Source organism: Talpa occidentalis, unplaced genomic scaffold (genome assembly GCF_014898055.3).
Source record: "Talpa occidentalis isolate TD23 unplaced genomic scaffold, MPIMG_talOcc4v2.1 talOcc4.8, whole genome shotgun sequence".
Classification (NCBI taxonomy): domain Eukaryota; kingdom Metazoa; phylum Chordata; class Mammalia; order Eulipotyphla; family Talpidae; genus Talpa; species Talpa occidentalis.
Window position 1 is genome coordinate 110788430 of NW_023605194.1, and position 14639 is coordinate 110803068.

The 14639-nt window shown below is 41.4% G+C and overlaps 1 pseudogene; it reads left to right on the forward strand.

The window, feature by feature from the left end:
• Window positions 1–9351: 9351 nt before the first annotated feature.
• LOC119234768 (60S ribosomal protein L10-like) lies at window positions 9352–10079 on the forward strand (annotated as a pseudogene).
• The last annotated feature ends 4560 nt before the right edge of the window (window positions 10080–14639 follow it).

A 14639-nucleotide genomic window follows, 5' to 3' on the forward strand; every position in this document is an offset into this window, starting at 1 on the left:
CCACATCCCTCTGCTCTTCTGTCTCTGCTGCTGCCCCCTGGCATGCCAAACCCAGCACGACCCACTAAAGCTAAACCCAGTTCTGAACTTTCAATGAGTGGAGCCTCACCAAGAATCAAGTTCATATTTTATCTCCATTCCCTAGAGAAACAGTGTGGTAGACCCTGAGAATAGAGAGCTGGAAGAGTAGTCATTTCCTTCCAGGAACCTCAAGTTTCCTCATCACCATCACACTTAAAGAACATTCCTTTGTTCAAGCAAGTGCTGATTATTTCAGAGGTTAGTCTGGGGTTGTAGTTTTTTCCAGTCTCTTGGAAGAGCGGTTAGGTTGACCTGAGATTGGCAAATACATTTTTCACATTGATCAAACTTCTGTGATAATAGTCTCGCTAGTGACAGTTACATGGGGAGGCAAAGAGCGAGTGGTAACTAAAGTTTTAGATGAAATAATAGGTTGCAATTTTAACTTAGTAAAATTGTTTTCTGTTTCATTAATGATCATTAATGATGATCTTACTTGGTGATCTGTTTTGAGTATGTCCCAGTGATTTAAGGATTTCATCTACATACCTTGCCAGTACTTCCATTGAAGCTGTATATTTTCCATAGGCATTTTATGGTAAGCCTTTCTTGATTGTGTGGCCTCAGTTCTCCACCCCATTATAATTTGTAGCCCTCTTTATATTTCCAAGATCGCTTCCATTCACACAGCCAATTTATTCTCATTAAAGCCATTCATTAATCCACACAATACCTATTAAATCCTTATCAGCTATAAGGTATTCTACTGATAGCATTTCCATGTTATGGGATGTGAGAAAAGATTTCATGTACTAGATAAGGGAGTTTCAGGAAATACAAAATGTTAGGGGCTAGATTTTGAATTTTTCTAATAGTATAATCTCAAACTACTCAGTTATTCTGGACCTGTTTCCGCATCTATGAAACAGGCAGTGATAGATTCCACCTTGAATATTCCAAAGATCCAATGTGTTATCTTTGCAGTTGGTTATCACGAGAGGTCATAAATAGCAGCTCATTGGGAGAATGAACATCACGCTGAGGATAGCTAGGAAGTTATTAATCATCACACACTTTACAATGCCTCTGAGAGGATTCATAGGCTGTGTGTATTTTCTACTGTTATATAACAAATTACCACAAGCTGAGTGTTAAAACAACACAATTTATTATCTCGCAGTCTGCAGAGTTAGGAGCCCAGGGGTCCTGGGTCTTGTAAGATTGAAATCAAGGTGTCTGCCGGGGCTGTGGCTTCCTCTGAGGCTCAGAATCCCCTTCCAAGCTCACTCAACCTTGGGAAGACTTCAGTTTCCTGCAGCTGTTGGATGTAGGCCTCTGTTTTCTTGCAGGTTGTCAGACAGGTCACTCCCTGCTCCCGGAGGCTACCTACCGTTTCCTGCATGTGGCTTTCTATATGACATGTCTCTCCTCTCCTCCAAGTCCCACAGAAATTACCCTGGCCCTTTTATCTTGGTCAGTTGTTTACATGTCTGTATACTATTGGGGTCACATCCTTGCTCCCCCATGTGTGCCCAAGCTTCCCTCGCCCTCCACCACACCTCCAGTGGCAGTGTCTCATCTCCTTCTCTCTTCCCACTGTGACCTCCCCCCGTTCCCTCTGGTTATTTTTCACTAAGTCTAAGATTTGTTTTTGCTGTGCTTTGCCAGTATGTTTTTTGGTTATTTCTATTCCACATGCAGATAAATGAAACCATCTGATATCTGCCCTTCAGTTTCTGCATTTCATTTAGCATCATCACCTCAAGATCCAACCATTTTGCCTCCAAAGAATTGCTTCATCTTTTTAAATAGCTGAGAGTATTCCATTGAGTATATATTCCACAATTTCCTTATCCAGTTGTCTGTTGATATGACTCTTACTCTTTGCATCTCTTCTTTCTGAAAGGGTCCAGTCCCTTCTCAGGGCTCACCTGATGGATTCCCATGTGTCCGCCATCTTCCTTTTATTTACTGCTGAAGCTCACCTTCAGTAAACAAGGTCATACCTGCAAAAGCTTTTCACCTTTGCTATTTAATGTAGCTTAATGATGAGTGTGAATCCATTCTGTCCTCAGTTGTGCTTACATCCAGCAAGAGGGATGCTGCAGTGTGTGTACCAGGGGAGGAAATCTCAGAATCCTGACTATCATAAGAGTTTATGCTGGGAAATAAGACCCCATAGGAAATGGCAAATTCTAACGTGAAATGGATCATGTCTGTTTTCAGCACTTAGGAATGAGGAATCATCTTCCTAAGGTAAATCTTCTCAAATAAGTGGGGAGGAAATTTTTCTCTTAAATGCCAAAATGGATGATTAGCTAAAATGGAGTAGATGGAAAAAGTACCCTCAGAGAAGAAAATGAGCTCAGGAAGAGATTTTTAATCTTTTACATTAACGAGCTTTATAATTAACTATCTTGTTCAATCAAAATGATTCAATCCATTATATATGAAAATAAAAAGGGACTAAGGGAGGCTAAAACTGCTCCTACGCAATTTTTAAAGTCTGTCAGAACTTCTTATACTGTGTATTTCATTCCTAATAACACTTAAAGTGTTTTTATAAGCATGAGATTAAAATGCATGCTTCAAAGAATAATGTCTTCCACGCATTCTAAATAAATTGAAAGAATGTAAAACGAATAATTGTTTTCTGAGAAAACAATTTAATTCCAGGAGAGAAATATACAAGGGCTTGATCAATAGCTAAATTGGACAGCAACTGGTTTCATGTTGGCAAAATTGATTTTGTAGTTTACTTGGGATTCCTGAATGGTGAGAAAAATGATGAACATCTATTTATCATTCAGATGAATCCAAATCTTACATTACTCTCCTTTACCTACTTCTCTCTGTGGCTTCTCCACTGCTTTCATTTTCCTTCAGAGGTCAAGGTCAGAAAGAGAAAAAAAAGTTAGGGCAGCTGTCTGAGACTTTACGACAAACACAGATAAATGAGGTGACTTTTTTCCCCAGAGCACGGTACTAAAAACTAGTAGCTCCACAGAAAAACAGTAGCTGCCTTGCATCTTGGGTGGCTTTGCCTGGTGATACATCACATTTATGAAGGGATGTGTTGTAGTTCATTAACTTGCCTATCCTATTATATTTGGTTACAATGGGAGACTACTCAAAAACAACATGCCTGAAATTGAAGACAGATGGCCAAGTAAAGGAATAAAGAGTTTAATTTAATCATTTACTATTTCCTTTTTTATTGTGCTTTTCTCTCCATTTATTACAAGTGGACATTTACACATTTGAAAAATAGTACCATGACTTTGGAAAGTAAGCAGTAGGAGTTATGAGACAGGGCTAGGACAGTGGTATGTGTCTTTGACCATGCTGTTTCTCTCTACATTTACCCAGGTTTATGGTTGCAGAAAAATAAAGGGAAAAAATTAATTTTAGTTCTATTTCTGGCAAGGGGTGTGTGAGGCTAAAACATCTGACTTGGAAAGGAAAGGTCATCAAATGGTTCCTTATTTCATGATGAGTAGAATGATAGCTGTAGGAAATCAGTCCAACAATATTGTCCATTCAAAGTGAAAATATATGAGACCTCAGTGTTCTGACTTTCAACCAATGATGTCCTCATCGACTTTGTTCTGGCATCTTGGGGCTTATAAAGACAACAGACCCATTTCTTTAGGGGTTGTACTCATGGCAATTCCTTGGAGAACTGTGCAAATGCAGACATTGATTTCTGATGAAACACACCAAGACATACCTCTATGCACTTTAAAATTCATTTCTAAAACCTTAATCAGCATAAGAACTAGTAAGATTAAATAGCCCTTGGTAAACAATTTCTGAGCACTGTTATGCAGATTAGTACCCCCAGGTTTTTCGAGGCTATTCATATGATAGCATTTAAGAAGCAAATCGATTTGCAGGCATGAGTGGAGGGAGTGAGTCAAATAGAAAATAACACTTGGAAGCCATTTGGGATGCCTGGTTGGAAGAAGAGAGACTGCCCTTTCATACCCATATCGGGGTTTTGCTTAGGAGAAAGACAAAACATCTGAATAGTTATATTCATTTCCTTTTCTAAAGGAGAAAGTGATAACTTTTTCAATTGTCACAGAAACTTTAATATCAATCAGATGTCTATGGATGGGGTATTGCTGTCTTGCTGGAAAGGAATAACCACACAGGCAAGGGCAAACAGCAAATTTTCTTTCTGTTTACATTTCAATTCCCAAAGATAATTGTTTAGTTAAGATGTTTAGCCTTGATTGTGGGTCATTAAGGGTCACTAATAAAAGACTCTGTTTGTATTTTCCAAGTTTATTTGAATCTGTGTGCATTTCCCCCAGGAATCTGAACTGCATGATGCTTCTCCTTCGCCTTTAGCAATGGTGGCATGAAGTGGCATTTCAACTACCGGTCACAATTAGGATGTGTGAACACAAAGACATTTGATAAATTGGTGCTCATTGGTAGCAGGAGAGCTTTATGCCTGTAGAAGGGGAAGTGATAGATTTTGTCATCTAGATACTTAGCATGTCACCTGTCAGTGAGGGTTACATGTGACTTGTCCCTCCACCCCCCGGTTTATGATGTGCTATGAAGAATACAGGGTTTGCCTGCCTTTGTACATTTATGACTTTTTATTAAGTTTTATTAAATTTTATGCATTTATTTGCATACTCATGTTATATCATGAAGATTAAAAATATTTTAGGTCAACTATGTTCTTATTACATGAGATATCAATTGTTAGTTAAAATTTTAAAGTATAATCTTGTGGTATATTAGTGCTTTTCTCTAAGAAATCAAATCTGTGTTCTTTATTGTGTTGGTAATAGGGAAAACAAGAAGCAACCTCTGTAGCCATAAGAAATTCAGTAATGCTCCATGTCATTAAGGGTAAGGGCATATATGTTTGTATGCTTAAGATTATTTAAATGGTATCAGACTAGATGCATTGTTTTGAACATGTCATTTTCAATTAATAATATGGATTGTGCTTCTTATTAACAAATGCAAATATGCATTGATATTGTTAGGGATGGAGTATCATGTTGAGAACAAGCATCACACATTTAACCAGTGAGATTCACTGCTTTGGGATGGATTAAATAAAAGAATGTAGGACTAGTGTTTACTTTCTGATCCTATTGGATAAGCACTCATTAAATTGCACCTTTTATTATTTATTATTAGCATTGTTGTTAACATTATTACTATTATTATTGTGACTAGGTGGCATTTTTGTTTACCCTCTTCCCTTCAGTGTTGAGTGTTGTTCACTCAACAACTGTTTATTAAATTCCCACTAGAGGCAGGGTTCTGAAATTATTGGGATTGACAAGATCTCATGTCTGGGTGGGGAAACCAGATGCTTTGCCTCTTTGGGGACTTAGAAATAATATCTCAAAAGTGATAACACTGATTCTTTATTGCCTGTGTTCTGTGATAGAACTGGAGTCAAGAAAATGTTGTCTTTTAGACTATTAATAGTCTTTTAGACTATTAAGCCAAATCAGTAGTTATCAGAAGGGGAGGCAGTAGGGAATAGGTAAATCAGGTTAAAGGGGTCAATTGGGTGGTAAAGCATAGCTCTAGACTTTTTACGTGGTGTATAGACAGTGATTCCCAACAGTGAACACCTGAACATATATGATACCAACATCATATATATATATATAGAGAGAGAGAGAGACTATATATATAGTATGTGTATGTGTATATATATATATATATATATATATATATATATATATATATATAGACTGTGTCCTGTGGGCTATTGCACTTGGGTATCTGCCCACTTCCTGGCCATGGGTCACTGCATAAAGGGAGACAAACTGGAATTTAGCTCACTCAAGAAAACTAGAGATGGTTCAAGAAGAAAGGAAATGCCATCTTGATTCTTAGATCCTCTTTCCTGCCTCCTTCCCTTTTCACTTCCTTCCTCTTTCTTTCTTGCTCCCTTTTCCTTTCTTCCTTCCCTTTCTTCCTTCTTTCCTTCTGTTTTCTTGATAGATAAAAACTGATGAAAGATGGCTTGCTTCTCTCCTCTACGCAATTCTTATCTGGAATAAAAAGTGATTGTCAAGCCATGATTATGAAAGGTTGAAACCCAGTAATATTGTCCAACTTGTATTCAGATTCTATCTGCAGCATCATCCTTCATCCCTCATCCGGCTCATTGGAGCCTGCTCTTCAAAATTTCTTGGAAAGGACACCCACTTCTTTCAGTGGTGGCCTAATCCAGCTCTCAATAACCCTTCAAAATAGGATGACCACACAATTCATGTTTTTTGGATGTCTTCTGGATGAGGGCAACTTGGTGGCCATTTTTGGATACGTGCTCATTTGTGACCATCCTTCTTAAGATTGTGGCAACTAGATTAAATGTCATCACTCAAAGCAGCATGAAAGCAGCAGCACCCAGATGAACCATGCACTGCATTTCCTTGGGGCAACCTTATTTGGTCTTCTTTTAATGCATCAAGTCATGCTGTGGGCCTCTATTGTACTTGCAGCCATGTCCGAATAGCCATCAAGTTATATCTTTCCCAATTTGTACCAAAACACTTGAGTGTGATTATCTAGGCCGTGGAATATTTATTTAAGTGAATTCCACACTAAGTCCTGCTTTCTTTCTCAAAACTCAGAATTACAAAGTCAGTCTGATATGCTCTGTTTCTCCCTTATCCCTCTTCCCTCCCTGCCTCCTTTTTTCCTTCCCACAGAGGTTGTTCCTGGCATAGTCTCTGCTAGGGAGTAGGATACCACCTGAGAAGCAAAACAGACCCAGAAACAAATCATTTTCCTCATGTCTTAGAGTAGGCTTCAAAGAAAAACAAATTCCATACCAGCCAGATCCTGAATGTAGGCCAAGAACTGCCAACATAGTTGGAAGATCAAACCCCTCTAGAAATATGGTCCCTCACCACCTTCTAGAGAGACCATCAGCTGAGAATGAAGGTGAGTTAGAACGTAGCTCCTTACAAACCCATCACAAAATTCGAACTTTCAGATTTTATGGCAATAGAAGACCTAACTCACCTGTGTGAAAATAACACCAAATAAAGCCAATCACACCGAAAAAGGCTGCGTCAGAGTAATTCAGACTTCCCATATTGCCACGTTGCCACAGATTCTTCCATTTCCATTCACACACATGCCTAAGAATGTGAAGCATGCCATGCATTTGAATAAAGTGGAGCTATCAACTGAAACTGAATAGCTGTGGGTTATCAGAATCAATATAGTTTTCTTTAATATTCATGAATATGAGACTTTATAGTTAAGCCAGAGTCAGCCCATTGCACTTTAAATTGAGAACACTGAAAGTGTCATGGGGAGAAGAACAAAAACCATAAGTGAGGAGCTGGCTCTCTTGTATATTCAACTGTGTGAACCAGGGAGGGGAAACTGTATCTTGACAGTTGTAGAAGTGATGATGCCAAAGCCATTCTTTTGAGCATTAACAAAAAATTTCACAGTTGTGCTACCATCCTTGAAACCCACATTGCTTCAGTGAATATGACCTTTAAAAAGTCAAGAACAAGTTCACTAAATGTTCAAAACTGTCCTCAGGACTTTGTCCTTTTTTAGAGAGACTGGCTGTTTTTGAGGCAATTTGGCAAGCCCAAAATTAGATTTAGGAAAGGTGAATAAGTTTTATTTTATGGAAAAATTGAATGGTGAATTAGGTCTCTTTGATTACCTGATTTCTGAGTTCAGACTATCTTACTGTTAAATTTAATATTCAGGGCTCTGAAGGTAATAGTCCCTAAAAGCAAAAGATATTTTAGCATCAAGATATTTGGAGAATGGGCCTCCCTGGTGGCACAAGGGGTTAAGATGCAACCTATGAAGCTATCTGCAGCCACTGCAGCATGTGTTCGATCCCCCACCAGGGAGCTACCCACATGGTGCAGCAGACCTCCCCTGACTTGCCCGTTGCTCCCCTCAGCAGTGTATTTCAGTCAATCTGCCTGTTCTGTTCCCCACTCTGTCTGTCTCTGGTGAATCCTCTCACCACCCCCCACACCTCTGGCCTGTGCCCCAGTTCTTGTATGCATAAATAAATAAATCTTTTAAAAAAAGATATTTGGAGAATGGATATCACAGCCACGAAGAGGAAGTCTTCCACTGACAAAGCGTCTATACTATTTTTGAAGAAACAGGATACCCACTTTATTCAAACAGGCACAGCCACTCACTCTTTTAGGACTTATTCAATAACGAGTTTTATTTTCATTGTTCAAAACAGTGCAGATTCTGTTGAAAGGTGCCAAACAGGGAATGAAGGAACCATCCAGGCCAGGGTTCTCAGGCTAAAGTAAGGCCAGAGGCTTCCTTCAGAGCGCATGGCCTTTAGTCCCAGAATAATGAGCGCACAAAAGAATGTTTTGAATATTTTGGGCAGATGATGCAGTGAATGATGACTCACAATGTCAGTCTTTTTTCACTTGAAAGAGAAGATCATTAGCAGGACAGGGCCCTCAACATTAATATATGTGGCTGTAAGACACAGTTCATGAAGCCATTGGGTGGGACCAGGGAAGCGAGGTACCTGTAAGGGATTCTCCGAGAGCCCAGAGGAGTACATCTCCTACTTTCTGTTTCAATAAGCAGGAAGTATCCTGTCTGCTTGCCTCCCCCATCTGCCTGCAGGAGCCTGTTAGTCTGTTTCTTACTGTGCTTAACGAAGGCACCTTCTACGGCCCAGGTCTGAAGGCTGAGCCAACTGGCCTGTTCCTCTCTGTCACCAGCCATGTTCCAGCAGAACCAAGTTCTGATGACCAACAGAGAGACCCCTTCTCCCCTGCCACCCACAGGCCCTAGGCCCTGCCTTCTGCCGCTGTGAGTGCTGCTATAATAGACTTTTTGAAAAAAGACTGGGCTTCCCCAGTGGCCAGTGCTGAGCGCCGCACCGTGAAGCTGTCCGCAGCCTCTGCAACCAGGCACAGCCTGAGTCTGACCCTCCGCCCCACCCCCACCCCAGGTCCCATCTCCAATTGAAGTCCACGCCAAGCACTGTTTCCTTCACTTTATGCCTTTGGAGATGCCGCTCCTTTTGCTGGCAATACCCTCTCCTTCCTTGACATCTTGTGCAGATAGCAAATATCCATTTGCCTCTCTCACCAAAGTTATCTTCTAGATGAAACCTTGGCTTTGGTCTCAGGCAGATACTCCTGTTCTGCCATCCCATCCACAGCGGTTCGCAGAGCCACGCCTGCTTCCCACAGCAGTTCTTGATTTCATTTCTGGGGCAAAACCCATCACGGACGCATTTCTCCACATGAGACATCTCACGAGCACGCGGAACGCCACCTGGGGCGGTCCCTGGCCCCTGTTCGACTTAAGATGGCACAGGAAAACCCAAGCCACAGAGAGTGCACGGGCGACCCTGAAACTGTGTCGCGCGAGCACTCTGCTCTTTCCCTTCCCAGCGCAGGAGATGTCGGTGCCCTCGGCTGTTGCCAGTATCGTAAGAACTAGCCTGACCTAAAGTCTCACTTCTGCCCAGAAGCCCCAGATGCCAAGATTTGCATCTTTGACCTGGGACAGGAGAAGGCAAAAGTGGATGAGTCCCCAGCCTGTGGCCACACGGTGTCAGGTGAGTATCCATGAGCAGCTCTCCTCCTAAGCCCCGGAGGCTGCGGGTAGTTGTGCCAGCAAGCGTGTGGGGAAAAGCTGTGCTGAGACGAGTTGCACCACCAAGCATGGCCACACCCCTTCCACACCATCCTCACCAACCAGATGTTGTCCTGTGTGGGGCCAACAAACTCCAGAAGGTGTGCAGTTGCCTCTGGAAGCCCTCCGGGCAGGGCAGGCAGCGTCCACAGTGGCCAAGTCATCTCGTCCGTTGGCACCAAGCTACAGAACAAGAAGCCAATGACCAAGGCACTACCAGGGCCAAGTTCAAGTTCCTTAGTCACCAGAAGACCCGCATCACCAAGAAATGGTGCTCTGCCAACTTTAGTGTGGATGAGTTTGAAGAGGTGGTGGCTGGAAAGCGGCTCATCCCAGATGGCTGTGGGGCAAATGCATCAGGAATTGTGGCCCCGAACAAATGGACCCTGAGCTCTTGAGAGCCTCCCTCTGCCCCCTCCTGGTCACACCCACATTCAACCCAGCTTCTATCCAAAACAACATACAATTTTGCTAACAGAAGTGCATTTCCCCTCCTGGCAGTCCCCAAAGACCCGTATTTTGAGATGTTGGCATGGCCTTTCTCTTCTCCATCACAGTGACCTCAGTCTAGGTCGGGGCTAGCACATCAGAAGTAGTGAATCCATGTTTGCTGAGTGTGCAAAGGAGTGAGTTACAGATCGGCAGTTTCAACACAGACATCTGGAATTTACAACTTCTGGCAGGGGATATGATTCCAAATAAGACTGAAATAATTTAATTCATAATGACCGAACTATTTTAATGAAAATTACTTTTTTATTTTGCTTTCTTTGCAAATATGTACTAAAATGACAAAACATGTCAATTGTCTAGTTACGTCTCTTCTTTATAGATTACCAGCCACACAGCACTGCATCAAAAATTAGTCCTATGCATGAAGCCAAGTTGAAGAAAAAGATCAAAAGAACTGTTTCCTTCTATTTCCAATTAAATAATAATTCTGTGGCTCACTTCAATCTTTTCCCTTTTTATTCAGTTCCATCAAATACACATCTATATGCTATTCAGCAGGGCGACAGAGAGAGAACAGTTGAAACCTTTGAGAGTTCATATAGATCACAGAACTGCTTGTAGCCTAGGAGAGTAGGGAGGGAATGAACAGAGATGCAATGCTCTGGTCATGATTCTAGAAATCAGAAGCTCAAAGGAAATTTCTATAAGGAAGACACAACGAATACTTTGATCTGATCGCATTTGGCGTGTCACCCACCAGTGCAAAATATATTGGCTTAAAGCAATGACTATTTTTATTTATTGCTTTCAGCTCAGCAGTCTGGTGTCAGCTGACAGTCTGCCGCTGTCAGCTGGACTCAGCCATCTATGGGCGTGTGCTCAGGTGGGCTCAGGTGTGCTCAGGTATACTCAGGTGTGCTCAGGGCATCTTGGATCTCTTGCACCTGGTCTCTTGCTGTCCCTCTTGTCTGTGAGCAGGGTGTGACAGCCTTCCAAAAGTCAGAGTGGAGACAAGGTCTCTGAGGTCTAGGCTTGAACTGGCTCAGGTCACTTCTGCTGCTCTCCATTGGCAGAGCAAGTGCAAGGACAGGTTCAGCGGGCAGAGTCATTCTTGGTTCCTTTGCACTTGACATACTTGTTTTCTGTTCGCTTTTCTCCTTATCACTCGTTTTCAGCACTTTGATTATGATATGCCGAGATGTAGTTTTCTTTTTGTTTATCCTTCCTAAGGCTTATTGAGGTTTGTAAAATTGTGGGTTTATGGTTTTCATTTGGAAATGTTCATGGCAGCTCTTCACTTGACTTCTGGACACCACATTCTCCTGATCTTGCTCCTGACCGCTTCTTGATATGCTCTGTGGCTCATTCTCTCCCCGAACACTAAATTTTACTCAGGACTCAGTGCTACATGCCTTGTCCTCTGACTCTGTCCATTCTCTGTGTGATCGCCACCACTGCCATATCTTTCATGTCATGTGTTGCCCTATGGGTCCCAAGGACATCTCCAATTAAAATCTCTTTGCTGAGGTTCAGATCCTGCTATGTAATTCTTTTAAAAATCATCATTTGGACTTCTACACTTAGAAAATAAATATGCCCCACATTTCACTATTGTTAGGTCTCCACATTCTGTTCTTTTTTTTAAAAAAAGATTTTTTTACTTATTTATACAAACACTGGGTACAGTCAGAAGCGCGGGAGGGTGAGAGAATTCACGAGTCAGAGCAGAGAGCAGAGCAGGCAGAAGGACCGAAGTACACTGCTGAGGGGAGCAGCGGGCGGCAGGAGAGGTCTGCGCGCCATGTGGGACCCTTGCCGGTGGCCGGGGATGGAACCGGCACTGCAGAGGCTGCGGGCAGCTTCACAACCCAGCACTCAACCACTGCACCACCGGGGAGGCCCTTCAAATCTGTTTTTTATCCAACTGTTTCAACCCACATGCTCAAACCAATGTAAGAATCATCCTTCCCACTACCTCCTTCCTCATCTTCCTCAAGTCACAAGCTCATTCTCCTGATCTTGTTTCCTAACCTGTGTAAATTTGGTTTTCTCCTCCCCAACTCTACTGCCACCGCTCTTCCTGCCTCACCTATTTCATCCCACTCAACACCTTTAAATTTGCCGCTAGTCACTAGTTCCAGTGATCTAATTTTTAAATACTTTCAGGATAAACATTTTAAAATATAAAAGTCATGGCCCTCGGAAGAGCTTTCATAGTTATGCTTAGACTATGAGACAAATTCATGGTGGGTGTTTTGCACTAGATTTCAGTCTCTTAGGGCTATTTGCAATTGAAGAATTTTTGCCAATTCTTTGTACTTTCTTCATTTTGTCAATTTCTATTTATCTTCTACATCTCAGATTAAGTGAGACATCCTAAGAAATACCATCTATATTACTCAGTGTTCTCCAGAGAAATAGAGAGGGAAAGAGAGAGAGGGAGGAAGGCAGAGAGAGCTGGATCACATAATGGTGGAGGCTGACAAGTTCCAAGATCTGCAGTTGGCTGGAGACCCAGTTCCAGGGCAAGTATCAGCACACATCACACTTGGGTCCCAAAGTTATTGTTAAAGGTGGGGGAAATCTCATGGCCTGGCTAGAAGGTAGGTAGGCAGAAGGAGTTTTCTCTTACTTGGCAATTTTTTTTTCTATTCATACCTTCAACTGATTGAATGGGGCCCACATTAGGAGAACAATGTGTTTCATTCATTTTTCTGTACCAATTCAAATGTTGACCTCACCCAGAAACATCTTCACAGTCCACCCAGAATAATGCGTACCCCAGCCAGGGCGCACCAGTCAAGTTGACATAGAAAATTAAAGCTGTGGCTGGAAAATTGAATAAATCCTACTGCTCCCTCTTTGTTTTTTCTATTGTGCATTTAACATTTCTTTTATTTACTTGATTGTTTATGTGTTTGTTTGTTTGTTTGTTTAATATATGTCTGGAAGCTGAGGACAGAGTTTCTGATATTTTGTTTTCACCTTGCACACTACCTGGTTAACATAGCACTTACCTGCCCACAAGTTGAAACTTCTAAATAGTGTTGAGATCACATTTAATACAGATGCTCACAGCTTACACAGAGGTAGAAGGCAATGCTGCTGCCTGCTCCGCAAATGTTAGCATTTAGCTGGCGTGGTAGTGTTCTACACCAATATGTGAATTCGGGGAGTCGGGCTTTTAAAACTGAATAACTTGTCTCTGAACGTCTCTAAAAACCTAAATCAACTACATAAATACATTTTGAAAATGATAGCATTTCGTATAGGTATCATTGCCACTGGTACTCTTGATGGAGAAAGGAGAGGTTTTATGGAGAGCATTCCAGGATGGGAGAAGCGTGTGTGGTTAGAGTTCTGGATACCCAAGAGAAGGACATTGAGGACCTCAAGGATTTTATGATCCTTTCATAAAATGGTCCCCTCTTTACCAGCACATTGGCACTAACTGTAACGCTGACTTGCCCCATCCTCCCAAGACTGGGCTTGGGAACCCACTGCCCGGTCGCCAACTGCACATCTTCATGGTACGACAGGCTGTGGCCGACAGTGCCCACTGGAGTTTGGACTCATCTGTTCAGTGTCAGCAGTTTTCAAAGCAACCAAATCAGGAAGTTTGGCTTTTCTTCTGGCCTAATATTTAGCAGACCTTAACAAAAATGTGTGAGTGTGTGTATGTGCACTGCGCATGTATGCGAATTTTTTTAACAATTATTTTTTGGCTTAAGAAATTAAAGAGAAAAACATGGTCTGGATGACCTTGATTTTTTTTTTTTTCATTTCAAAGGCATTTATAGACCTTGGCTCTTTCCAACCCTGATGAATATGACCTGATCACAGGCATGGTCAACTTTTTACAAAAATGTTTTGAATCTTTCAAACTTGATATTGATAACTGAAACTGAGCAGAGAGACATTAGCATCTGGTTTTGATGAATGTGGTCTGCTTGCACTTTAAAGGAAAAGCATTCAGGAAAAGACTGGAAATTCCTGCTTAGGAAATCAAAGTCCAATACGCTTTTTCAATACCTGATACTTGTATGTTACAAGTGACCTTGGAGACTTTATACCACCAGGTCCACATATTTTTTAGATTATAGCATTATGGTGTTATGCTTCATTTTAGGATATATTTAGGTTTATGTTCTAAGATTCTTTTTTTTTTTTTTGTATACCTGTTTACTTTTCTTCAGTGATGCAAAGATAATATCTTGGCTAGAGAAAAATGAGATACTTTTATTTTCAAAATAAGATAAATTCATTCTCTGCACCACAGGAAAAGACGTGCTACCAAAATCAAAATGATCCCTGCCATTTCTATTAAACTAGCACAACACATCAAAGAACTATGATTTTCCAGGGACAATGACTATCTTCTTCATTATTATATATCACAATGGACATTCAGTCGGGCTGTTGAAATTGCAGATGCTCAAATCAAATCAGAAGAGGTAATGCACGAATGCTTCTCGAAACCCTGGAGTTTTTTGTTTTTTTTTTTA